The 27,644-nt window shown below is 40.8% G+C and overlaps 1 protein-coding gene across 2 annotated transcripts in view; it reads left to right on the forward strand.

Moving 5' to 3' along the window:
- The window catches only part of znf638.L (zinc finger protein 638 L homeolog), a 77,972-nt gene that overhangs the window by 1,058 nt on the left and 49,270 nt on the right, over positions 1-27,644 (forward strand). The gene's annotated exons all lie outside the window — the stretch shown is intronic.

The raw sequence follows: 27,644 nt of genomic DNA on the forward strand, positions 1-27,644 counted from the left end.
TTACTATAGATACTAATATGCTATTATTTCGCCATGTACTATAGGTACTACTGTGCTATTATCTCTCTTGCTACTATACATACTACTGTGCTATTATCTCCCCTGTTACTATAGCTACAACCATATTTTTACCCCCTGCTACTATAGGTACTCGTGTGCTATTATCTCTCTCGCTACTATGCATACTACTGTGCTATTGCATACTACTGTGCTATTATCTCCCGGTTAATATAGGTACAGCCATACTTTTATACCCACTGCTACTGTAGTTACTAATGTGCTATTATCTCTCTTGCCACTATAGGTACTACTGTGCTATTAACTCCCCTCCCCGGTCATAGGCTGGACATTGCTAATTTATTTAAATATACAAAGCCCTTTTCCCTAGATCACTCCACAACTACATGGCTATACTGCTTGCCAGTTGTGATTCAAAACATTTTCCCTAGACCATACTGTTTGACTTTCCAAATGGCCGAAACATATTCTAATCAGTTTATAACCAAAGGAAATGTTCTTTTTTCTCCTCCCCTATAGGTACTACTGTGTAATTAACTACCCTGGTGCTACAGGTACTACTGTGTTATTATTGACCATGATACTGTGCTATTATGTCTCATTTTATTAAAGTACTAAAATGAGTTATCATACTATTATCCCTGCTACTGAAGGTAGCCAAAGCAAGGCCATAGGCTCGACATTGCTTGTTTATTTAAATACCCGTTTTCCCTACACCATACTATTTAGAAACAAGGGAAATTTACCTTTTTTCTACTATAGGTACTGTTGTGCTATTCACTCAATTGTTACTTTAGGTACTACTGTGCTATTCACTCTCCTGTTACTTTAGGTACTACTGTGCTATTATTGTCTATGCTACTGTAGCACTAGTACTGAGCTATTATGTCCCCTGCTACTATAGGAACTACAGCGCTATTAACTCCCCTGCTATTACAATTACTTTTATTCAAGGAGTTCTGCTTTCCCTAGATCACTCCACACCTAATACAATGGCATACAGTTTGGAGTTGGCATTCCAAATGGCATATTATAATTAGTTTAAATACCTAGGAAATGTATGTTTATCCCCCTGATACTAGGTACTACTGTACTATTATTTACCATATTACAAAAGGTACTAATGTGCTATCTCCCCTACTACTATAGGTACTACTATGCTATTATCTCCCCTACTACTATATGTACTACTGGGCTATTATCTCCCCTACTACTATTGGTACTATTGTGCTATTATCTCCTCTACTACTATAGGTACTACTGTGCTATTATCTCCCCTACTACTAAAGGTACTACTGTGCTATTATCTCCCCTACTACTATAGTTACTACTGTGCTATTATTTTCCATGCTATTATTTGGTACTACTCTGCTATTATCTCCACTGCTGTTATAAGTATTACTGTGGTATTATCTTCCCTGCTACTATAGGTACTTCTATTTGATTATGGTGCAATCAAGTAAGCTTAAGGGCCCAGGTGTCAGTGGGCCCTCTAGCTTCTAACCATTTGGCATATATTATGGTCATTCCCTATTTCTTTTTAGGAAAAAGAGGTTTAATAATGGAACAATAGAGTATAATAAATAGATATAAAAGACTTGGAGAATAAAGAGGTTGCATGAGGAGAAGAGGAATAATAGTTTGGAAAGTGGGCCCACTTTCTAAGGCAGGGGTGTCCAAACTTTTTGCAACGAGGGCCAGATTTAGTGAGGTGAAAATGTGTGGGGGCCGACCATTCAGCCTGACATCCATTCGGAGGTAGCTAGCTTGTGATCAGGATCATTCACTCCTGGAGATGGACGCATACACAGCGTTTAGCAAGTGGAGCCTGTTTGGACTTATTCTCCGCACCTCATTTAAACAAGAATATTTGAGCAGATGATTAGTGAAATGATGTGCCACTTGGTCTATACTGCTGCCTGTGTGCTGAAGGTGTTAGTAATAGACACTTACTGGAACGTAGTGACGCACCGCTCTCGGATATGTCTTTGGTTTACTGTACTGGCACGTCTGTACGTCTATTGCACCTTCAGCCCTAAAGAAGTATGTGAGAGTAGGGCGTCGCTACCTGCCAGTACTTGTCTTTTACTAAGCACATAGGCAGCAGTATAGACCAAGTGGCAGATCATTTCACTAATGTGCCCAAATATTACTGCTATGGCTACATGATTCCTGAGAAGGAAAGGCAAAATTCATGCACTACCTCACATTGATGACCATAGTCACTATATTTTTTGCTCACCTATGCGAATACAAAAGCATAAAATCATGCTTGATGTTCTGCTCTGCTTCAGTACAATGCGGTGGCCATCTTGCTAAAGGATTTGAGGCGTTCTTTATTTGAAGGTATTGCACCAGAGGCTTGTTTTTGCACTTACCTACAGATTTGTTGACTTTACTTGCAGGATCTGGAAAACTGGATCACAATATAGGGCTGAATTAACTTTCTTTTACTACTATTTCATTATCTTCCCTGCTACTATAGATACTACTGTGTTATTAACTCCCTTGCTACTGAGGTACTACTGTGCTATTATCTCCCTGCTACTATAGGTACTACTTATCTCCCCTGCTTCTATAGGTACTACTATTATATTTACTGTTACTATAGGTACTTCTGTGGTATTATCTCCTCTGCTGCTATAGCTATAATGTGTCCAGCTACTATATGTACTACTACTGTGCTATTATCTCCCTGCTACCATAGGTACTACTGTGCTATCTCCCCTGCTTCTATAGGTACTACTGAGCTAATTTTTATATTTACTGTAACTATAGGTACTGCTGTGCTATTATATCCTCTGCTGTTATAGCCAGGTCCGGACTGGCAATCTGTGGGTTCTGGCAAATGCCAGAGGGGCTGCTATAAAGTCCCATAGAAAGTCAGTATTTAGTGGGCTGGTGAGGGCTGTTTGGGCCTCTGTGTACCTGAAATGCCAGGGCCTATTTTAATTCTCAGTCCGGACCTGGTTATAGCTATAATGTGTCCAGCTACTATAGGTACTACTACTGTGCTATTATCTCCCTGCTACTATAGGTACTACTGTGCTGTTCTCTCCCCTACTTCTGTAGGTACTACTGAGCTAATTATTATCTTTTCTGTTACTATAGGTACTTCTGTGCTATTATCTCCTCTGCTGTTATAGCTATAATGTGTCCAGCTACTATAGGTTCAACTACTGTGCTATTATCTCCCTGCTACCATAGGTACTACTGTGCTGTTATTTCCCCTGCTTCTATAGGTACTACTGAGCTAATTATTATCTTTACTGTTACTATAGGTACTTCTGTGCTATTATCTCCTCTGCTGTTTTAGCTATAATGCGTCCAGCAACTATAGGTACTACTACTGTGCTATTATCTCCCTGCTACCATAGGTACTACTGTGCTGTTATTTCCCCTGCTTCTATAGGTACTACTGAGCTAATTATTATCTTTACTGTTACTATAGGTACTTCTGTGCTATTATCTCCTCTGCTGTTATAGCTATAATGTGTCCAGCTACTATAGGTACTACTACTGTGCTATTATCTCCCTGCTACCATAGGTACTACTGTGCTGTTATCTCCCCTGCTTCTATAGGTACTACTGAGCTAATTCTTATCTTTACTGTTACTATAGGTACGTCTGTGCTATTATCTCCTCTGCTGTGTCCAGCCACTATAGGTACTACTGTGCTAATATCTCTCATGCTACTATGGGAACTACTGTGCTTTTATCTTCCCTGCTATTTTAAGTACTTTTATTCCTACTAATATAGAGGAGTTATCATGCTATTATGCCTGCCGCTAAAGGTACTGATGTTCCACAACAGATGAAAGGTCATATGCTAGTTTATTTAAATATACAGAGCTCTCTTTTTCCTCTAAGGGTTGGGGCAGACAAGCAGATTAGGGGAGATTTAGTCGTCTGGCGACTAATCGCCTCTTCTGGGTGACGACAATCTCCCCGAACTGCCTTCTGTCTGCATTCCGTGTGCTTGAACGAAGAATCGCCTGCGCTAATGTACTCGCGGCAGTTCGATTTCCGAAGTTGCCTCTCGAGTAAACTTCGGAAATTGAAACTCCGCGAGTGTATTAGCGCAGGCGATTCTTCATTCAAGAAGAGGGAAGGCAGTTCAATAAAAAAAATCTAACCCCTCCCAAACAAAAGATGTAAATTTAAGAGTGATCCTTTAATTGTTTTTGCAAATTTACTCTAAGTTTCTGTTTTAAGTGGTTGGGGGATATAAGCAGATTTAGACCGCTTATACTAGTTTAACAGCTCTCTGAAAGTCAGAGTTTCAGCAACCGTGTCTATGCACTTCCTGTATTCATTCACACCTAGGCTTGCTAAGTCACAGTTGAACCAAAAGCCTGGCATTAGCTGTCTAAAACTGCAAATATCTTCGATTCAATTCATGTTTTTTGGTTTTAATCCCCCATGATTAAATAAACATCAAAAGCAACCTACTATAGGCACCAATATATGCAAGTATTCTTAATAAATGGCATCAGATCTTATTCTCAATGTTAATGGGGCCCTAAAATGATGTTGCTGTGGGGCCCAGTAACTCCTAGTTATGCCACTTATCTCAGATAAGCCACATGGCTAGCCCGAGGCTTAGATCATTCTTCAAAATACTCACACAGAAATACAATTCCCAAACACAAATTGTGTAGCCCCAAATAGCTTTATGGCATTAAAAGGTCTCGCCATTAGGTCATCCTTGTACGGAGCTTGATATGGCTTATTAATAGCATGTAGCACTTTATGCCTGTTTAAATTGATTGGTCTATTTCATTTAAAATGGTAACATGAAACCGTGTCTATCCAGATTTTAATTGGCCATGGATCCCTACTAATGCAATATAATGATTCCTCAAAGTCTGGAGAGATACGGGTGCCAAGCACCCACACATTAATTATTTCTGTTGCCTAGTAATGTGATGCGTAACAATAGCTCATTCATACTGGGCGCCCGAGCCATCAGCGATTATAAGAGCATACAGGAACTCTAAGACTGTAAAGTAATACTGTTTTCCTACAAATACTCCTTTTGCAGCATCCCACTGACTTTCTATGTGCCCTAAAAGATTTATCTGCAGTTTTTATACATGGGCTCCTTAGGGTCGAACCTATAGCCGCTTGATGATTTGCAACGATCCCTAAGCATAGCCTCTTAACATCAGCCCAGAGCACGCTGAGCATGTGCAGTGTCACTGGAACTCCTAACAAAATCCAAGATGGCGAGTCACTATGGACAACTTTGAAGGTCTGGATCATTACTGTTATAGGGCTGCTGAACCTGTAGGTTGGTGCATTAAGTTCAGTATATAAAATATGGCCTTTTTTGGCATAGTCACTTTAGAGCTTAGTTCTCCTTTAAGAGATTATTAGTTGGGCAAGTTAATAAGGGTAATTATAAATCAGTAAAGGGTCCAGGAAACATTCTTGACAAATACTTGTGTAGTGCAGTGAAAAGGCTTAACTGGAGTACCAACCAGTTATTATTGGAAAGTTTGGTGTAGAGTCTTTAGCTTGGAGACTTCTGGGTTAGGGAGTTTAAATAGAGCTGATCAATGTTGAGGAGCCTAAGAGTGAAGTACGGAATTCAGAAAGCATTTTATCAGGGGTCTAACTACAGGGGCTCCCAGAGTCCTCGCATTGAACCTTCCCCTTAGGAAATTATGAAAACAAGAAGTTTTAGCGTTCCCCAGACCTTGGACAAGATGCTATGTACACAATAAGAGTTCCCTTCTAGGAGGACAACTAATGCACGTCTTCATAAGGACCCACATTTTCCAGTCTTTAACATAGGGCACCGATTTGGCAGTTTGCAGTGCCTACTTGTAGTGTTAGTGTGGTTGTGTGTCCATTGAACTCTGCTGCCAATTATGGATACCCTTGGGGTTGTAAATGAGAACCTCTGATTGGTTGGATTTGTTTACAAAAGAAAGTAGCCATCACACAAATAAGAAGAATTATGTATTTACTGTCTAATGTTACATTCAGTGGAAGATACCTGTTGGATGTCACACTGTGGAAATGATCAGCAATCTGCCACCATATGACCACCTTCTTATTTCTGTTTTTAAGAGGCCTGATCCAAATTCAAGCACCGCCGCGAGGTTATCATATGACATGACTCACAAGGCACATGTTGTACATAAATCACAGGTATTAAAGCATCAGATGGGGCTTCAAACTTGAGACAGGATCAGGCACTGTGAAGCTAAAGAATATATTGAACAAGTCTTGTCTTGCATTGTGCCCTTCACTCATTGGATGACAGGGTTAATTTATCCAAGAAACTTCACATTATTATGGCTGGTAGGGGAGCATGAGAAACAAAAGCTCCAGCTCTCGATATCATCCAACTGCACAAGCTATCACATGCACAGGTCACATTGTCTAGCAGCTTAGGGACTTTTCAAACATCTAGGATGAGTACATGACCTTCTGGAAGGACTGTTATATTCAGAGCAAATGGGGAAATCAGAATAGGACTGCCAGCTAGAAAGGAAATCAGGGGATACTTGGGATACAAAGTAGAATAAAAGCAGGTCATTGTATTAGTAGAGGAAGAGATACTGATACCTGTAAGAGAGTTGGGCTTGTTGGGCCAGGTTTAGCTGGCGATACAGTGAGAAAGATGCCCGGCTTGCTCATATTGCAAGAGGATAGTCTGTTCATATATAAAGACAGATAAAAATCCCATAATGGAATGCAGGTTCACCAAGTTAAGCCAGTAAATAAAGAAGGTTCCAGTCTGGGCAGACGGGTAAAAGACAGAAGGTTCCAGTCTCACCAGATCAAAGAAGGCTTCAGTCTGGGCAGTGCCAGTAAAGGCATAAGGCTCCAGTCTGAGCAAATCAGTTCTAATTTGGGTATGATAACAAGGAATATGGCTCCAGTCTAGTATGGACTAATCCATAATACAGAAGGTTCTAGTACTGGCAGGTTGGTAAAGGACATAAGGTTCTATTCTGTGCGGATCAATAATGTAAAGATGGTTCTAGTAAGTGCATGACAATAAGGCATAGGGTTGCAGTCTGGGTAGGTCAAAAAGGTAGACAGTTCCATTAGAGCAGGACAATAAGTTTCAAGTTGGGACAGGTCACTAAGGCAATAAGTTCTAGTATGAGTAGGTCAGTAGAACATGAGTAGAAGAACATGAGGCTCAAGTTTCACCAGGTCAATAAAAGCAGAAGATTCCATGCTGGTCAAGTCAATAAATTACAGAAAGTCTGGGTGGTCTGGGAGAAGGTTATAGTCTGGCCAGTTCAGTACAGGACAGAAGGGTATTTTCTCAACATGTAAATAAAGGACATAAGGTGCCATTCTGGGCAAATCAATCTATGATAGAAAGTTCTGGTCTCATCAGGTCAGTAAAGTGAGAATATTGCAGTCTGGCCAAGTCAAGAAATAGGTCAGTAAAGGAAGAAGGTACCAGTATGGGCAGGTTAGCAAAGGACAGGAGGCACCAAACTGGGCAGACATGGACACCATTAAGGATCAGAGGCATTTGGTCTAAATGAATGCGAAGGCTCTGTGCTTGTGTTCCCTCTCTGTATGTGATAACCTCCTTGTTACTATAATCAGGTGTTGTGGGCTTGTTATAACAGCGGGAGGCCTGACGAGCTTAGCACTCTGTGATCTCACACATTACACACTGGTCTCAACATCATGCTATGAATGAGCCGACATAGCTCTACTCGCAAGCATGGGATGCACCCAATCATGGTGCTGAAAAGATCCCAGGCATAATGTCCACTTTACCTGATTAGCAGAAGTCTGGCACCCCGTGCAAGCACTGACAATAAAGAATAAAAATAGGCAGCCATGTGTCTAAGTGGATTAAGCAGGCAATGCATACAACTTCCTCCCATAATGCAAGTGTCAGTCCAGAGACCCATGTTGCCTTTCAACAGGCTTTCCCCACACTTTACTCACACTCACATTTTGGGGGCCCAGTCTGAAGGCCAGTTAGGGGGAGATTTGGAGTGAGTGTTTATTTGTGCCCTGGGTACCCCTGGAACTATAGCAGGGTGACTGTTACCCCAATGTTTCTATATATCTGTAACCTTGTTATGAGCTAAGGGGGCCCAGTCTGAAGGCCAGTTAGGGGGAGATTTGGGGTGAGTGTTTATTTGTACTCTGGGTACCCCTGGAACTATAGCAGGGTGACACCCCAATGTTTCTATATATCTGTAACCTAATTATGAGCTAAGGGGCCCAGTCTGAAGGCCAGTTAGGGGGAGATTTGGGGTGAATGATTATTTGTGCCCTGGAACTAGAATATAATGACTTAATGTTCTCTGTAACAGTTGTTTGAATTAAGGAAGCGATTATTAAAGCAATTCCTCATGCAGTAGATAACAGAATTAAAAGGAGATCAGGAGAATTAGGGTTATTTGCTCGGGATGCCCCTGGTACTAGGGAATCATTGTGCTTCTCATGATGATCCAGAGCTAAATTAACTGAAGTTTATTTAACAAAGACACAGAGGGGAAAATCAACATTTGGAAAAAGCTATAAATAAGAAATTAAAATATAAAGATTTGAAGTAGCAGCTCTGTGAGATGAGTTGCACAGCCTTTTGTGGTGAAAGGTTAATGAAGTTTTAAACCGTGTCTATTTATCACTTCATCATCACTGTAAACAGTCTGTTGAACTGATACCGGCACCTAAGTGACCAAGTGATGAAACACATGCCAAAACCTTTTTCTGGAACACTTCATGTGATTAAAACATGTGCTCTGCTGGAGAAAATACAGATTGCATGTGTAGCCTTTCCTTGGCACAAGCCACAGCTCTAGGGTTACAGTGTCCCCCTGGGAAGCACTTGGGCACTTACCTGCTGCCATTCAGCTCCAGTGTCTCCCCTTTCCCATAATGCAGCATTTCTCTGGTTGTCCCTCAATCAACTGGATCAACCCCAAACCAGTTGCAAATCCTGAGGGAAAAAATACGGTATCATTTCAGAACAATTTAATCTTCCCTCACTGGTTCCACAGATCAGTATTTACACAGATTCTCCTTTCCAAATTGTAATGAGCTACTCCTTATCTGTAAACCTGCACAATTCCAGAGATAGGATGGTAGGGAGTAAGGGCAAAATACATTTGTTTATGAAAAAACACACTTGTTCATTTGGCTTGTGATGAAGGTAGATGAGTCTTTATTGCGTCTTTAATAAGGCATTCTCTAGAGGAGAAATCTGATGCCTCAGATCTGCAGTGTCAGCCATGTTCTCTCCTCGCCTCCTTGGGCATTTCACCTCTAGGTTTCAACGATAAAAGTGTCAACAGAGTGACTCACCCGACATTAGGCCAACACATCACTTATCACCTCACGTGTTTGTACTTCATAGAATCTCTGCCCAGCTGGCTCTCGTCCCTTGCAGAACCACCCTTGGTCCTGAGCACAAAGTGCTTCTTGCACCATCTGAGATGTTTCAAGGAAAACATAATTATGTCACTTATCACTAGTGTCTGTGCCTACCCAAGGACTGGGATTGCTAGCTGAACTGCCAAGATGCCATTTAACTTCTCTCTAGGATGCCAATTCTCTCCATATAACTCAAGTGATTGAGTACTTAATCTAGGGTTTATTAACCCAGAAACTGGTTTAGAATTAAACCAGTTTCATTCACTGTTGTAATAAGAAATGCCACTACATGAATTGGGTTCATGGAGATGCAACTAACATGGCCCTAGGCTGCTATAGTAAATAGAGGTCCTTAAACCAAAAGCCTTTAACTAAAACATAATTAAAAGGCCACTTTCCCTAACTGTTCCCTTCAAATTAAAGTACTACTTCAAGCATTTAAAGACATCTGATGCCAAGATGGGGTATTTATGAATGCAAGTGAGCTGTGCAAAGTGCATGATGCAGTGTTTTCCCTGTAATTACAGTAAAAGTGCATCGTTTTTACTGCAATTGACACCGATGCCTCAAACCAGATGCAATTTTGCTTGTGTTTTTAAAGTAAATTGGGTAAAAATGTTCAGAGTTGGGGTTGTGTTATTTCCATAGGTACCGAGTACTCCAAGTACTTTGTGCCAGAAATCAGGAGACACAAAGGCATTGAGTTCTATACAATCATTATACATTTCTCACACTCCATTGGTTCCCTGTCATCTTGTTGACTGGTGTATGTGGTACATATCTATTGCCCCTTCTTTCATGGAAAAGAAAAGTAAATAGTCAAGAAAAGAACAATAGAAGGGAAAACAATGAAGCGAAGAATTATAAAGAAGGACGCTAGGATGAAAAGTGATGAAAAGGAGGGAGCAGAGAAGTGAGGACCCGGAAATAAGAAGGTAAATGAGGAAAGGGTAAGGAGACAGAAATAAAGACGATAAATAAGGCGAGAAGCAAGAGAAAGAATGTGAATGAGGTGAGGAAAGGAGAAGTGAGGACATAAGGAAAAAATGGTGAATGCGGTGGGGAGAGCAAAAGTGGGGACATGGGGAGAAAGAAGGTTAATGAGAAGAGGAGATGTGAGGATATGGGGAGAAAGAAGGCCTACGGAGAGAGGAAAAGTCAGGACATAAAAAGAGTAAGAAAGTGAGAGAGAAGATGGTTCATTGTCACTATGGGTGTCTGGTACACATATATTGGCCCTTCCTTTATTAAAGAATAAGTATTGAAGCTAGTATGAAATGTGATGAGGGTAACAGAGAAGTGATGACACCGAAGGAAGAAGGTGACTGAGTAGAGGAGAAGTGAGGACACAAAAAGAAAGATAATAAATAGGCAGGGGAGAAATGGGAAGAGAATTGAGGACATGGAGAATAAGAAGGTGAATGAGGAGAGAAGAAGTGAGGATTTAGGGAGAAAGGAGGTGAATGAGGACAGGTTAAAACTATTTTGGAGCGTCAGCGGCAAGTAATGTAATTAGCAGTCACAATGAATATCACCAAATATTGTGGGGACCATGCTAGTTTTATGAAGAATACAGTAGAACCCCCATTTTACGTTTTTCAGGGGACCAGGAAAAAATTATGTAAAATCCGGGAAAATGTAAAATCAGGGAAATGTAAAAGTAACTTTTTTTTCAAGTACTGAAAGGATATAAGCACAGGAGTCCGTTTTACTTTGAGATACAATATTTAGTGTGTTAATAACAAGGGTTAAACATTGCAGTGTCAATGTTACACTATGGGGGGCAAGTGCAAGACTCTCTGTCAGTCACAAACACAACCTAAAGCAGGCATATCCAAAGTCAGGCCCGGGGGGCAATTGCGGCCTGTTTTCAAATTTACACCGGCCCTCAGCCTCCATGATGAAATGAATAATAATGCGGCCCCCCAGCACAGTGCAATCAGGAATCATGTAGCCATAGCAGTGATATTGGGGCACATTAGTGAAATGATCTGCCACTTGGTCTATACTGCTGCCTGTGTGCTGAAGGTGTTAGTAAAAGACACGTACTGGCAGGTAGTGACGCCCTACTCTCACTTTAGGGCTGAAGGTGCAATAGACGTACTGACGTGCCAGTACAGTAAACTAAAGACATATCCAAGAGCGGTGCATCACTACTTGCCAGTACGTGTCTATTACTAACACCTTCAGCACACAGGCAGCGGTATAGACCAAGTGGCACATCATTTCACTAATCATCTGCTCAAATATTCTTGTTTAAATGAGGTGCGGAGAATAAGTCCAAACAGGCTCCACTTGCTAAACACGGTGTACCCGTCCATCTCCAGGAGTGAATGATCCTGATCACAAGCTAGCTACCTCCGAATGGATGTCAGGCTGAATGGTCGGCCCCCACATATTTTCACCTCACTAAATCTGGCCTTAGTTGCAAAAAGTTTGGACACCCCTGACCTAAAGCAATAAGTGATTGGTGCAGGACTGTATAAGGGGCAGACTAATTATAATTGACCATTTACAGGTCGAACCATGGCAAAATATACATCTGCTTAGTATTTTAAACCTCTTTATTTCACAAATAATAACATTCATAGAGGGAAAAAAAAGCAGTTTTTGGGATCATCAGGACAAAATGTAGATGTAAAATCCGGGAAAACATGACTTAAAATCAGGGAAATGCACCCATTGAAATGCATTATAAATTGATGGGACGAAAAATAAAAATTGTAAAATGCGGGAAAACTTAAAATCAGGGGACTTAAAATCGAGGTTTCACTGTATGTAATTGAACCTTTCCATTAATGATTCCCCGGGCTAGACCTGTATGAGAGCTAGAAGAACGCACCACTATTGAAGTACGAGACCCCCCCACAAATGAATAAAAGGAAGTGAATGAATCACAATCAGTCTCTTTGGGTTTCCCCACTAAGGAGGAATGGAAGATGCATGTCCAGATGCTGAGCTGTGATGTCTTGGTAAAGCCAAAGTCCAGGCTGGGGATCCAGAGAATAAGCTTCAGTCTGTGATAGGCCTATGTCAGGTTATGAGCTACTCTAGAGTACAAGATAGGAAGGCTATTTATTTAGTAGCCTATAGCTCCACCAGGTTAGTGCCCAGTGAAACTCACCAGCTTAAGGAGCCAAATCTATAGACTAGAGGTACAGCTTCTTCCTAGCAGCTTAAGCCTACGTGACAATATGACCTTAAGATGCTGGAGCTGGACTGGGTGCAAGTTCTGTAACTCAGTTTATTGTACCTTGATACTGTTGGGACACATAGTGCTGTTGTATTTGCAAAAACTGTTTGTTTAGCTCTTTAAGTGAATTTTATGGTTCCTGGTTTGTCTATGGGTGAGCTAAATCATCTGGGTTATGGATCAGCCCAGGCATTCTCAGAGAAGGCGCCTTTTGATGGGATCAGCATGTGCCTATTGGTTTCAATGTATATCAGATCCTCATTCCTGTACCACCAGGGGGCTAATCCTGAGTGTTGTGTTTCCCAATAAAGGAGCTATTCGTAGCCCTGGGCCACCTTTTCTGGGAACTGGGTAACTAACTGGCTTCATGTCTGTTACATCCGTAAGAGCAAAGGGGAGAGACCTACATTTAATTGCATCTGGGATTCAACTTACTTTTATTTAGCTATTGCTTTGTGCATCTACTTGCCAATAGCCTACTGAATAATTAAGTCCCAGGCTCCTTCCTGGCCCTTCCTCGAGCTGCATATATTTTTCTGCTAATGCCCATAAGAGACTCAAAATATTGGCCCAAAATATAGTCAGACTTGCAATTCTGGATTAAGAATCACGATAGAGTAAAGACTGGGGGTACAGTACCTCTGCTGCAATGCAATTTTCATTTAGCAGAGGGAATTGCACAGCCTTTGCACCTCTTTCCAAAATGCCCTGTGCCCAACCTTCCCATAATTCTCCAGTGGCTCGACTCCCCATAATGCAACAAAGCTCAGAGCCTATCCTTGCCATAATGTCTCAGAACTCAGATTTCCACATAATGTCCCAGTATCCACCTTTGGAAGGTTTAAGAATGCTTCAGGGGTCATTCACTTAAGCAAGTGCAGTGTACAAAGTGAGATTTTGGTTGCAAATTGTCATGTTTTTACCCAAAATTCATAATTTTTTCTTACAATTCCATTGTTGTTGTAGCAGCTTCAATTACAGTCGTGAATTACCCCAACAACCTCCCCAGAAAGAGTGCAACAGCCCTATATAAGTAGATGATCTTAGCTCTCCCCAAACAAAAATTCCACCACCTCCAGTGCCAAGCTCTCTGTAATGCCCTACTGCCCATCCAGCCCATAATGCCCCATAGCCTTGGCTCCTTTTAATGCACCAAAGCCCAGTGTCCAATATTCAGATAAGACCATGGAGCCCAGTCTCCCCATAATAACTTAGCACACAGCCTTCTTGTAATGCCCTAAAGCATAGCCCTTCTATCATTAGCCAAATCCCAGCCAACACTATTTTGTAATTGCTGCCATGCTTATGCTCAGGACCAGATATTCTTCTTTTTCTAATTTATTTTCTTGGGGGTTACCGCAAACCAAATTCCTGGCCTGAGTGGATTAGAAAGTACAGCACGCACCCACAGAACAAAGATATCAGAAGGCCTCAGAATAGTGTTGATATCCTTTTAAAGGTACACACTCCACACTCTGGAGATATACTCACCCCTGCCCTGACCTATCCTCATGATATGACACTCATTCTGCCAAGCTGAAAATCATGATACCCCCTTGCTGTGTTTCTAATTAACTGCCAAGAGCCTGTCACCTGAGCTTCTTCTGACTTTCCATTGCTGAACTTTTCATTATCACCAAGTACAGGGGAAATAAGAGTAAATAGAGCAGCATAAATAGAGCATAAATCTATCAGAAGGTAACAAGTTGGAATCTTGGTCAATAGGGAGCCCATGGAGGCTTCTCGTGAGACGGGTGCTGATGACAGGGGGTTGGATCCGGTGTCAGGCAGCTATATGTTTCCATCATCAGGGGAGGCTGCTATCTCAGCAATGCTCACAATCCCTTTGTGGCGCTGCCAGAGGCCAATAAAGGAAGATTACATCTTAGTAGAAGGGCCCATGGATGTGACCAGTAATTATATGGGCACAATGAATTTGTAAACACCAGCTGCCTGGAATGTTACACACGCTCATCATCTCTACATGCCAAGCCCAATGCAGTTCAAAGCAGTATTTGTTGATCCCTTTCTATTCTCTGGTTCTGACTCTTGAAACAATGTAGCAGACATTATGTCTGCTCAAAGGGGGTCAATTTCCATGACTGGTCCACAAAATCACACCCCTTAGTTATATAGTTAAGTTGGGTTGAAAAAAGACCAAAGTCCATCAAGTTCAACCCCTCCAACCCAGCACACATACCTACACACACTCACTGAAACTATATAGGGTATACCAATATCTATATTAATTGTATATTTTAGTATCACAATAGCCTTGCATATTATGCTTGTCCCAGAAATTATCCAAGCCCCTCTTATAGTCATTAACAAAATCAGCATCACAACATCACCCGGCAGTGCATTCCCCAACCTCACTGTCCTCACTGTGATGAACCCCCTACTCTGTTCCTTTAAATGAAACTTCTTTTCTTCTAGTCTGAAGGGGAGGCCTCTGGTACGTGATTCTCTTTATAGGTAAAAAAGGTCCCCTGCTATTTGTCTATAATGTCCTCTAATGTACTTGTAAAGTCTAATCATGTCCCCTCACAAGCGCCTTTTTTCCAGAGAAAACAACCCCAACCTTGTCAGTCTCCCTCATAATTTAACTCTTCCCTCCCTCTAACCAGTTTAGTTGCACTTAGTCTCTGCACTCTCTCCAGCTCATTTATATCCCTCTTAAGGACTGGAGTCCAAAACTGCCCCCATACTCCAGATGAGGCCTCACCAGGGACCTATAAAGAGGCAGAATTATGTTTTCATTCCTTGAGTTAATGCCCTTTTTTATGCAAGACAGGACTTTATTTGCTTTAGTAGCCACAGAATGACACTGCCCAGAATTAGACAACTTGTTATCCACAAGAACCCCAAGAATCTTCTCATTTAAGGAAACTCCCAACACACTGCCATTTAGTGTATAACTTGCATTTATATTATTTCGGCCAAAGTGCATAACCTGCATTTATCAACATTGAACCTCATTTTCCAGTTTGCTGCCCAGTTTTCCAACTTTGTTAAATCACTCTGCAAAGTGGCAGCATCCTGCATGGAACCTATAGTTCTGCACAATTTTGTATCATCAGCAAAAATAGAAACAGTACTTTCAATGCCCACCTCCAAGTCATTAATTAACAAGTTAAAGATGAAAGTACAGAGCCCTGCGGTACTCCACTAACAATACTGGTCCAATTAAAAAATGTTCCATTTACCACCATTCTTTGTAGTCTATCTTTTAACCTGTTCTCTATCCAGGTACAAATACTATGTTCCAAGCCAACATTCCTTAATTTAACCAGTGACCTTCTGTGTTTCACTGTATCAAATGCTAAATCACGTCCACTGCCATTGCAGAGTCGAGGTTTCTGCTCACCTCCTCATAAAAGGCAGTTAAATTAGTCTGGCAAGATCTATTACGCATTAAACCATGCTGGCACAAACTCATAGTATTATGATTTGCAATGCAGTCAAGTTTTTTATCCCTTAATACTCCTTTGCTACCTTAATACTGCTTTCCTACCACTGACATCCGACTAACCGGCCTATAGTTTTGAGGCTGAGAATGGGATCCATTTTTGAATAGCTGCACCACATTAGCAATTCACTAGTCTCTCGGCACCATGCCAGACCTCAATGAATCCTGAAAAATTAATTAAAGAGGTTTGGCAATCACTGAGCTAAGCTTGTTTAGTACCCTAGGATGAATACCATCTAGTGCTGGCCCTTTGTTTATTTTTACACATTCTAGTCTCTTTTGAATTTCCCCTTGTGTGAACCATGCATCATTTGTTGAATTTATAAAATTGGGACTATTTAGAAGGAACCCTTGGTTCCTCATTTGTGTAGAGAAATTAAAAATAACAGTTCAGAATCTCTGCGTTATCTCTGTTCTCATGAATCAACTGACCCCCCTCTGACAACAATGTTCTCACCCCACCCAGCTTCATTTTTTTTTTTTTACTATTTACATATTTTGGTTTCATTTTACTCTTTGCTGCAATGCCCCTTTCCATTTTTTTAGCTTGTCTGATTAAAAATCCAAGGTTTAGGGTGGGTGCAGTGCTTGTTGGTGCAATGCAAAGCTCCCTTGCAACTCACACCCAACCCGAAAAATTGACGGGTCATGGACCAGTCCGTGCATCATTAGTGCCTCCTTCCAGCCACTCCTTATGATTATTCATGGAGGAAGCACAGGTCCTTTCACCCCAGACCTGTACCTGTGGGTGCTATTGACAGGGAAGGGTGCAAAGTGTGAAACATGGTGACATTCTATGCACTTCACACCCTGCCCTGCCAATGGTAATGACCCCGAAGTTGGTTAATAAATTGACTTCAGCTATTTTGTTTCAAAAGCAGCAGTGCAGAGAATATAAAAAGTCAGAGAGATGCAGCCTTCAATAGCAGTTACATTTACAAATAACTTTTAGTTTTTGATGTATAACGGAAAGTTACTAAGAATGAAATTTTGTTTCATTGTACCAAAAGTTTGTTCCCCTTTAAGAATTAACTTACAGATTTAACATGCAAAGAATGAATAGAAATAAAAAAGTTTATTTTTTTGTCCGCATTGGAAGAGAATAAAATTAAGTAAGCTAAGTATTCTGGGACTTGTAGTTCAGCTGGGGATTTAAAGAGAATCAGAGCCAACTATAAAAGGAAACCAATGATAGAGCACACCTTTAATCTCTTCAGCGCCAGAGCAATCTCTGGCATACTAAATTTGAGCCGGCAGTTTCCACTGAGAACATTTTTAGTGGAGGATCCGGTAACATGAGAGAGAATTAATTAGGTGGTATGCCAGTGTCACGCCAACCCTCCTCGCTATGGGAGAGTCATGTCTGCTTCTTTTATCTCCCCCTGTAACCCTGTCACTGGAATATATGGTAGCTGGTGTTCTAGGTTTTATTGCCCTGAGTGTATGAGTTGACCATCTGAATTTCAAATTTGGTTTTATCCTGGATTTTATAGGTTCCAAAAGTACATATTCTGTGGCTCAGACCCTACTATCATTGACTTCCACTACTCCAGCTCCAAAAAGAGCTTTAGACAGAAATCAGGTGATAAGCATAGTCTTGGCCCTGGAATGAATCCTGTCCTGCCGTCATTGGTTCTCTTGCTTGAGTGCAGAGCCATTTGCAAGATCAGAACTTATTGACACTGTGATCAGATTCCAAACATCCTGTCAACACTTCGCATCAACACTCCTTCAACATTCCAATGGCCTGAGTATCCTTGAGGTTCTGCTGGCTAATGAAGTGGGAGAGGCAATGAAAACTCATACAGATACACAATGTTGCCTACACACACTAGTACACACGTGTGCTTACTATATCTGCTCTCCTGATGACTAGAAAAGAAACAGGTCTCTGCACCTTGCTGTTTCACCAACAATGCTCCACTCTTTTACCTGAACAAAACTAGGTTGCCCATTCCCTGACTGCCTGAGATCAGAACATGTAGTGCTGTACCTTACCTCATGCTCAGAGGAGCCAAGTGTCTGTCCTAGACTTTATAATGCAGCTCTCTACTCTTCTATGGTTACTGGTCCATCTGGGTTCTCCATTTCCATCACCTTAAAATGAGACTATAAATGACCCATCTTATGTCATGCTCATGGGTGCCCTGTGTCTATCCCAGGCTATGTTCCTCTTCAGGGTTCTAGATTTCTATGGTCACTGGCACACCCTAGCTGCTTGATCCCTAACTCCCTGATGATGATGAGACTATGAATGCCATCCTTTTATAAATTCTTCAATGCCATGTGTTATTGAAGCCTTCCATGACTACTTCATACATCCCAGTTCCAACTATTCCAACTAGAATTCTCATGTTCACATCTATCCCGATAAAAACATCCCCAATAACTCACTGATCTAGTAGAGCTCATAAAGTCACAGTCAAAGGGCTTAGGCTAGGGTGGCTGGAATGCTGTGCTGATGCTTATAAACAGGACATTCCTTATTATGATGAGCATTTAATTAGATCACAAACCCTGTGCGCATCCCTTGTGACACCCCTTCCTAAATATAGACCAACAGATGTCTGGAAACACTGGATCAAATCAAGTTTTGTGTAGGACTCAACTTGTTTACTGCTGTCCCAAAAATATAAGCATTTTGCATCTATGTTGCCCAAGCTTAGTAGGACATTGCTAGTTGTATATGGCTTCCTCACAAACAGTGATCTCAAACCTATGGCTCTCCACCTTCTGCTATACTGCAACCCCCTAAAGCCCATGGCTGGGGTAGCAGTTTTAAATCACATGAAAAAAAGAACTTCCTATGGTGGTCAAAGTTCTGCTTTATAGTATGGAAAAGCCCCCAGCCATGCCTGGACTGGCAATATGTGGGTTCTGGCAAATGCGAGAGGGGCTGCTATAAGGTCCCATAGAAAGTTACCATTTAGTGGGCTGGTGGGGGATTTTTGGGCCTCTGTGTGGGCTGATTGGGCCTCTGTGTACCTGAAATGCCAGGGCCTATTTTAATTCTCAGTCTGGACCTGCCCCCAGCCCTCCTGTCTCAAGAACTGATAACTAAGAGAGATTACCAATGGCACTCCTAAAGGGATGTTCTTCTGCAAAAGTCAGTGTTACAGAAGTTTCTACAGGCTTTTCAGTCAAAGTCCAGAAAATCAGGAATTGCAATTTACCTTGGGGTTGTTGACTACTCATCTGCATTAGAAACTGAATGTTGAATACATAATACAATGGGATCATGTATAAGCTTTCGTCAAATAATGAGATTCTAGTAGAAGATTTCTATGTAAAAATGTGATTGGTTCACACTATTAGAAGACATTCCCAAGTCATAATTAAAATGGTTCTGCTAGTAGAAGACCTATCCTCATGGCATTATCGGATCGGCCTATACTATTACAAGACATTCTCCTATGGCATAGCTGTTAAGGAACTACAAGTCCCACAATGCATTTGCCTTTAGACTCATTCAAAAGGCTCCTTCATTGCATTGTGGGACTTGTAGTTCCTTAACAGCTGGAGAGCCAAGGTTCCAGATCCCTGCATTAGAGAGTAGTTCCTAGTAATGGAAGACACATCCTCATGGCATAATGAGATGGTACTGGCAGCAGATAGATTGCCATTGGTTCATACTAGTAGGCAGCAACTTTTTATTCACGGATCCGCACTCACACAGATCTCTGCAGAGGGGAATCAAATCAACATTTTTTGGGGGGTTACAACCTCCTTTCATCAGGATATATATTATAGCAAATGTGACAAAACACCTTTATAGGCATAACCCCCTCATACTCCCATGACCACATGTGGCCCATATCTTAATTAACACCTTCTTGTCATACAATATTTCCAATTAGAAAGTCCCACATAAATAGTGAATAAATAGTGAATAAAATATATAAAAGTCCAACAACTCCAAAAGCCAAAACGTGTTTAGTAGAATTCAAAGTCCTTGTTTAAAATTATATCAAAACAAATTATTTTCACATAATATATATAATATGCAACATTGTCATTCACTACCTTTATTGTTGATAATGGTATTCTCTATCCCCTGACATTTCGTATCTGGAAAACAAGGGGAAAACAAAAGAAGGGGAAGGGGGTCAAAATCAAAATCAGTTTTGAACTCTGTTACATTAAAAGCATTGTTATAGTATAAAAAACAAGCTAAACTAAAATTCTCTTTGAGGCCTTTCAGAAACAGCGTTTGGAGTTGCCATATCCAAAAAGTGATTTGGCGTGAAAATTCAAATGTACTTAAAGGGACATTTTTCATTTTCACACTGCCGTTATTGTATTTGTTTCCTGGTGCTGTTTCCTGTTGCTATTCTGTTTGAACCTGATCCTGATTACCTGTTTTGACCCCTGCCTGGCTTTTTGACGATTCTACATTCTGTTTTCTAACCCCTTGCCTGATTACTGACTTTGATACTGCTTAACCCTTCTGATTGACTTCCTGGTTTGACCCTTGCCTGCCTGACTATGTTTATTCTCTGCCTGCCCCGACCCGATCTGACTACTCTATTGCTTGTACTGCGACCTTCGGCCTATCCAGAACTCCTAGCCTTGCACCTTTCATTTAAGTCCTGGTGGCATCCAAGTAACTGAGGGCTCCTCCGAGGCCAAAGGCGGTCACACTACAGGTGAATTACGAGCCAAGACCAGGGTGCTTGGCATTCGTTCTGGTGTTGGGTGCCGACCGTGACAGGATGTTTACAGATATCTCCCTTGATAGCATTATTACAATGGCCACAATTGTAGCAGGGAAAGGTTCCTAGTTTATTAGACCTTATACTTGGGATGGGTTTCTCCTTAAAATCCTTTCTCATGATCCCATCAGATATTGTCCTACCCCTTCTATAGCTGAAAAGGGGTTTTTCAATAAAGAATTTACCATATTATCTATCTTTTTGTAGTATGGGCCAGTGCTGTAGCACCACTTTCTTAAGAAAAGCTGAATGGGGGCCATAGGTAGTTACCCATACCGAATTTTGTTTTCTCAACCTACTTCTTTTCTCTTTTTCTTTTAAAAATTCTCTCCTCTCCATATTTAGACCCTCATCCTTAATCACATTTAGCTCACTCCTTTTATATCCTAAATGTATTGACCAAATCGTCCGCTTGGCTTGTATATAAATCATCAGATGAGGTGATCCTTCTCAGACTTTTTGGTAGTCCCTTAGTGACCCCTGTTGGATGAAAGCTATCCTTTCATTATTCCTGTCTGTTGATTTTTTGTACAAGTCGGTGATAAAAACTCCATCTCTTAAAGTTACCTTTACATCAAGATAATTTACCGTTAGTGGACCTATGCTCATGGTAAATTTAATTGTCTCATGTACTGAATTTAAATATGTATAAAATTCAGAGAGTAGTTCCGAAGACCCTGTCCATACCATGAACATATCGTCCACATACCGACGCCACATTGCTATATATTGTTTAAATACAGGATGGTCTAAAACAAACATATGCTCAAATCGGTGCATATAAATATTTGCGTATGCCGGTGCCATATTGGCCCCCATACCTGTGCCCTCATAAAAATATGAATCACAACGGAAATAGTTGTGTTTAAGTATAAATTCTAGACAATTGCATAAAAAATCTACCTCTTGTACTGGCAATTTTTCCTCCAAAATGTATACTCTGCAACACTCTATCCCTCCATTGTGTTTAATCGATGTATAGAGATCCTTAACATCGATAGTGCAGATAATTGCTGATTGTGTTATCAGCGTTGCATCATTCAGAAAATTTAAAAATTGGATAGTATCTTTTAAACGTGTGTCTAATTTTGGAAGAATTTCCTGTAAATATGTATCGACAAAAATAGCCAATGGCTGCAATAGTGAATCAACCCCTGACACGATGGGCCTTCCACGAGGATTCACTAAGGTTTTGTGGACCTTGGGTAGGAGGTAGAAAACTGGCACCCTAGGGTTCCCCTTTATTAAAAGGTCTTCCAACTCTGGTGTGATGCTTCCCGCTAAACATGCATCATTGAGGAACACTCTGATGTCAGTTTTCAGTCTTTCTGTTGGATCCCTTTCCAATTCCCGATAATGGTCAGTATTAGAGAGTTGGCGCTTCACCTCAGATAGATAATCCCCAGTATTAAGAATCACGATACGCCCTCCTTTATCTGCTCTTTTTATTGTGATCTCTTTGTCCTGCTGTAACCTGCACAAGGCCTCTCTTTCTTTAATGGTAAGATTATTTCCTTTGGATACCATATACCAGGCACAAGTCACATGACCAGGGGCAGCTGAGAAATTGACAAAATGTCTAGCCCCATGTCAGATTTCAAAATTGAATATAAAAAAAATCTGTTTGCTCTTTTGAGAAATGGATTTCAGTGCAGAATCCTGCTGGAGTAGCACTATTAACAGATGCGTTTTGAAAAAAACATGTTTTCCCATGACAGGATCCCTTTAAGGACAGTTACTTCATCCGGGGAAGGTTTTTTGGGAGATAAATTAATGATCAAGTCATCTACCTTTTCTTTATCAGTGGGTAATCCCTGCTCTCCTGGTTCTCTGTCAGCTGTGCTGACAGAATGGTGTCATACTAGTAGACAACATATTGCTGTGACATAGGGTGAGGGTGGTTCATACTCAAAGAAGATAAAAGGCCTTAGTTCCAAGTACAAGTACATTGTGGGATTTGCCATTTCATGAGTAAGTTGTCTTGTTTTTTACCCACAATGCAACCCTTTTCCCATAAATTCAGTATACCGGTTGATGGAGCTTGCACCTGTTTCTTTTAGAATAAGTACACTCCATCAACTGACACAGGATGATGTGGGATCCCTGAAGTTACCACCAACTTCAAGATGGTGGAAGCTCCAGGCCCTCCTGTGTCAATAGGTGCACTGCATGTGATACATCTGAACAGACTGGCAGGTTGCATGAGTGCCAAAAAGTGCAAGTGGAAAGAGTGGCTTTAGTTGTCAAGTATGAAAACAACAGTTTAATAAACAATTTAATTTAGAAATAAACAATAATGTTCATAACATGTAGGTCTGCCCAATTCTATCAAGAAAGGTATCAAGATTTTATGCGTTTAGTGTAGATGAGTTGCCAATAATCAGGGGTGAGTAGTCTGGTTGTCTACTTTCTAGGTGTGGGAATGGGATGCTTCCATGTGAAATGGATGTCTTTTTAGGATTTTTGTGTTGTACCATGTGGTTTGTGAATTGTGAGGTGTTGGATTGGGTGTGTGGGAGGGTATATATCAGAGCCATGTATTTAAAAATGTTTCTATGTATCGTTCTTTTTTGGTCTGTGTTTCCAACATGGAAGATGTGGTATAGTTTCTTTATAGTTGTGGTATTGATGTAAAAACCAAGCGCTTTTAGATTTTTGTGAGCTGAGAACAAGGAGCAGAGTTACCATGTCATGACCATTCTAGGTGGTATATTTATCAAAGAGTGAAGTTAATAGTGAAGTTCCGCCACTAGAGTGAAATTCCGCCACTCTCCATTCATTTCTATGGGATTTTTATAGGCGTATTTATCAAAGGGTGAACTTTCACTTTCACCCATTGATAAATAGGCCTTTCAAAATCCCATAGAAATTAATTGAGAGCTGCGGAATTTCACTCTAGTGGCGGAACTTCACTCTTTGATAAATTTAGCCCTATGTGTATTTGAAGTGGTTTCCGGTCATCTGTGTCCAGTGTGATGCTACTTCTTGCCAGAATGATTGGATCAAAGGTTATGTATGAGATTTGCATTATCTTTGTGAGTTTCCTTGAAAGTTGTGTTGCGTAGTGTACAGACGGAGGAAATTCTTGTTTCCTATCCATGTTAAGTAGGTTGAAATATGTGGCGTTAATCTGTGTCTACGTCTAACTGAGTGTCATGCCTTATAGGCATCTATAAATAGGAGGTTTTCCTGCATATTGTGTGTGATGTTTATGATGCAAGTACCTTAATGACTGGTGCTGATGCCAAAAGAACTGCAGCAAAATTTGTTTCATACTAGGAGATGACATATTGCCATGACATGATGCAATTGGTTCAAATTAGTAGAAGTGATGCCATAATCCAATGGTATAACGGCTTGCAGAAGAATGAGACATACTGTATTTCTACAGCAGTGATCCCCAACCAGTAGCTCATGAGTAACATGTTGCTCCCCAACCCCTTGGATGTTGCTCCCAGTGGTCTCAAAGCAGGAGCTTATTTTTGAATTCCAGGCTTGGAGGCAAGTTTTGGTTGTATAAAAACCAGATGTACTGCCAAACAGAGTCTCAATGTAGGTTGATAATCCACATAGGGGCTACCAAATAGCCAATCACAGCACTTATTTGGCACCCCAAGAACATTTTTCATGCTAGTGTTGCTCCCCGACACCCTTTTCTTCTGAATGTTGCTCACAGCTCCAAAAAGTTGGGGATCCTTGTTCTAAAGTATAATACGAGGGGTTTGTACAAATCTGAGACCAGTCTCTATGGCGCAAGAACAAATCCTTGTACAAATGGGTAGTTACTTAGTTAAATCGGGTTGAAAAAAGACCAAAGTTCATTAAGTTCAACCCCTCCAAATGAAAACCAGTGACCATACATACACACACTCACACCAAACCCTCCATACACTCCCAAAAAACTATATATACCAATGTCCAGAATGCTTGGGACTTGGGGTTTTCTGTATAACGGATCTTTCCATAATTTGAATCTTCATACTTTTAGTCTACTAGAAAATCATGTAAACATTAAATAAACCCAATAGGCTGGTTTTGCTTCCAATAAGGATTATATCTTAGTTGGGATCAAGTACAAGTTACTGTTTTATTATTACACAGAAATCATTTAATAAATATTTGGATTATTTGGATAAAATGGAGCCCATGGGAGATGGCCATTCCGTAGTTCTGAGCTTTCTTGATAACAGGTTTCCAGATAATGAATCCCATACCTGTATCAAAATAGCCTATGATATTATGCTTGTCCAAGAAATCATCCAAGCCTCTCTTAAAAGTATTAACAGAATTAGCCATCACAACGTCCCCCCGCAGTGCATTCCACAACCTCGCTGTCCTCACTATGAAGAACACTGCTTCAAATGAAAGTTACTTTAGTCTAAAGGGGTGGTCTCTGGTGTGGTGAAAACAATATCAAGAGGACCTAAAGGGACAGTATACACCCCTTCCAACATGAGCTCAGGAACAGGGTTTGTGCTGAACATACTTTTTGCCTTTTCCTTTCTTTGAGAAATATCTGTTTTTTTGTTATTACTTGTACTAAACTGGACAAAATCTAAAACTGAGAACAACGTTGCATCCCATTTCCTGACTCCTACGAGCACAATAAACAACAAACCAGCATTTCACTAACAAAATCCTTCCCCAGAAAGAAATATCAAGCCATGTGTCAGTCAGGATGACCATAGAAGATCTATAAATTTGTTTCCTTGCCAGTTTATGATTAATGTTGCTAGGCTAGAGCAATCTGCAGATCAGAGCATTCGAATATTTATCCAATTGAAGTGCTTGGACATTTACAGGATTAGACAAGCTGGTAACCAATCAGAGCATTAAACCTATGTTCTGGATGATAACACTCTCCAGTGCTTGGCACACTTGGCCACTGCCACATTGCTGTGTGTTACATTGCACCTTAAGCATTTGCTTGACTCCATTGATGCAGATAGTATTTCCCTCTTGGGCTTTTGGCACCGATCCATTCATTCCCTAGAAGAGTCTTCACCTGTTGGGGATTTAACTATGGTTGCTGGCTGGAATGATGTAGCCGTGTAGCATCTCAGTACAACATTAGATTGTTATCGTAATCAAGTTGCCGGCACAGCAGGGACCACGTACCCAACTTTGACAAGTGGGTAAAATGTAACAAGTTTTAAGGATTGGAATTTGAATCACTGCTTATTTGCAGTCATGATAGCAGTCCGGACATAAAGGAGGGCAAAGCTTCTTTTAGGATCAGGGCACACACTCAGATTCAGGAAGATTAGTCGCCCGGCGATAAATCTCCTCTTCTTCGGGGCGACTAATCTCCCCGAACTGCCTCCCGCCGGCTAGAATGGCACTCGGAGTGCTTCGTTTTCCAAAGTCGCCCGAAATTTCCTCGTGATTTGGATTTGGATGGGATTTGGATCAGCACTCTGAGTAGTTAAGAGGACTATATGAAGTCTGCATCTACTGGGAGATCTTATAGTCCTTGTGAGCACTTGAACTTAAAAGGCTTACATCCTACATGCCGTTATTAAGCACAAATGTAACAAGAGACAGACACTTAGCATTGACCTCATTCCATCTTTTCAGTTTCAAGCCACGGGGGGAACTAGATTTTTCAAATTTTTTTTCACCAGTAAAAAATGTTGTTTTTTGGGTATTTACTATTAGAGGAGTTTACTATACTTTGTTTCAAGTGCAAGTGTTCCACGGCTCCGGCTGAGAGAGATTATTAAGTGCAAGTTAAGATAGAGAAAATAGAAATATTCGGTGAGAACGTTTTTGTACAAGCGATTCCCAGGTTGCAAATAAAAGCTCCAGTGCGCCACCTGCTGGAATCAGCAATGATAAGCAATAAAGAGGCTACGGAAGTGATTTGGTAATCAGTGGTTCTTTTAAGGCAGGGATCCCCAACCTTTTGAATCCATGAGCAACATTCAGAAGTAAAAGGAGTTGGGGAGCAACACTATAAAAATGTTCTTGGGTGCCAAATAAGGGCTGTGATTGGCCATTTGGTAGCCCCTATGTGGATTGTCAACCTATATTGAGGCTCTGTTTGGCAGTGCACCTGGTTTTTATACAACCAAAACTTGCCTCCAAAGCTGGAATTGAAAAATAAGCTCCTGCTTTGAGGCCACTGGGAGCAACATCCAAGTTGTTGGAGAGCAACATGTTGCTCAGGAGCTACTGGTTGGGGATCACTGTTTTAAGGGGTTGTTTGCCTTCCAAAAACTTTTTCAGTTGAGTTGTTTTCAGATTGTTCTCCAAAAATAAAGACTTTTTAAATTACTTTCCATTATTTATTTTCAAAATCTAAGTTTAAAGTTGAACGTCCCTGTCTCTGGTGTTTGAGTCTGACAGCTCAGTAATTCAGGCGCAGACGCTAAATAAACTGTTACAATTTTGCAACATTGAGTTGATCCATTTCTCAGCAGCATCTCTGGAGTATCAGCAACTATTGTATCAATTCTATTAATGAAACCCAAGGATTCTGCTCAGCAGGGACAAAGATAAGAAATGTATGTATCAATTTAGTACAGTTTAGAGGGTCAGCGACCCAACCCCCCCCAGAGCTGCTTTAGAAAGGTGTAAAAGTAGACACACTTCAATATCAGAAAAACGGTCACACATAGAAAATAGAAACGAATTGGAAGTCTTTATTTCTGGTGAACTGTCTGAAACCAACTGAACTGAAAAAAGTGTTGGAAGGTGAACATCCCCTTTAACCATGATGAATGTTGGATTTACTGAACATTCCTGTAGGTATGTGTTGGACACTTCAAAGGCAATGTTGATTTAAATCTCTAATGAACTGCAATAGAGAAGGAGATATGAAGAGGGAAAGGGTTATCTGCAAAGCCAGTCAAGGCAGTTCCCTGTACTAAGCACAATT

Source organism: Xenopus laevis, chromosome 1L (genome assembly GCF_017654675.1).
Source record: "Xenopus laevis strain J_2021 chromosome 1L, Xenopus_laevis_v10.1, whole genome shotgun sequence".
Lineage (NCBI taxonomy): Eukaryota > Metazoa > Chordata > Amphibia > Anura > Pipidae > Xenopus > Xenopus laevis.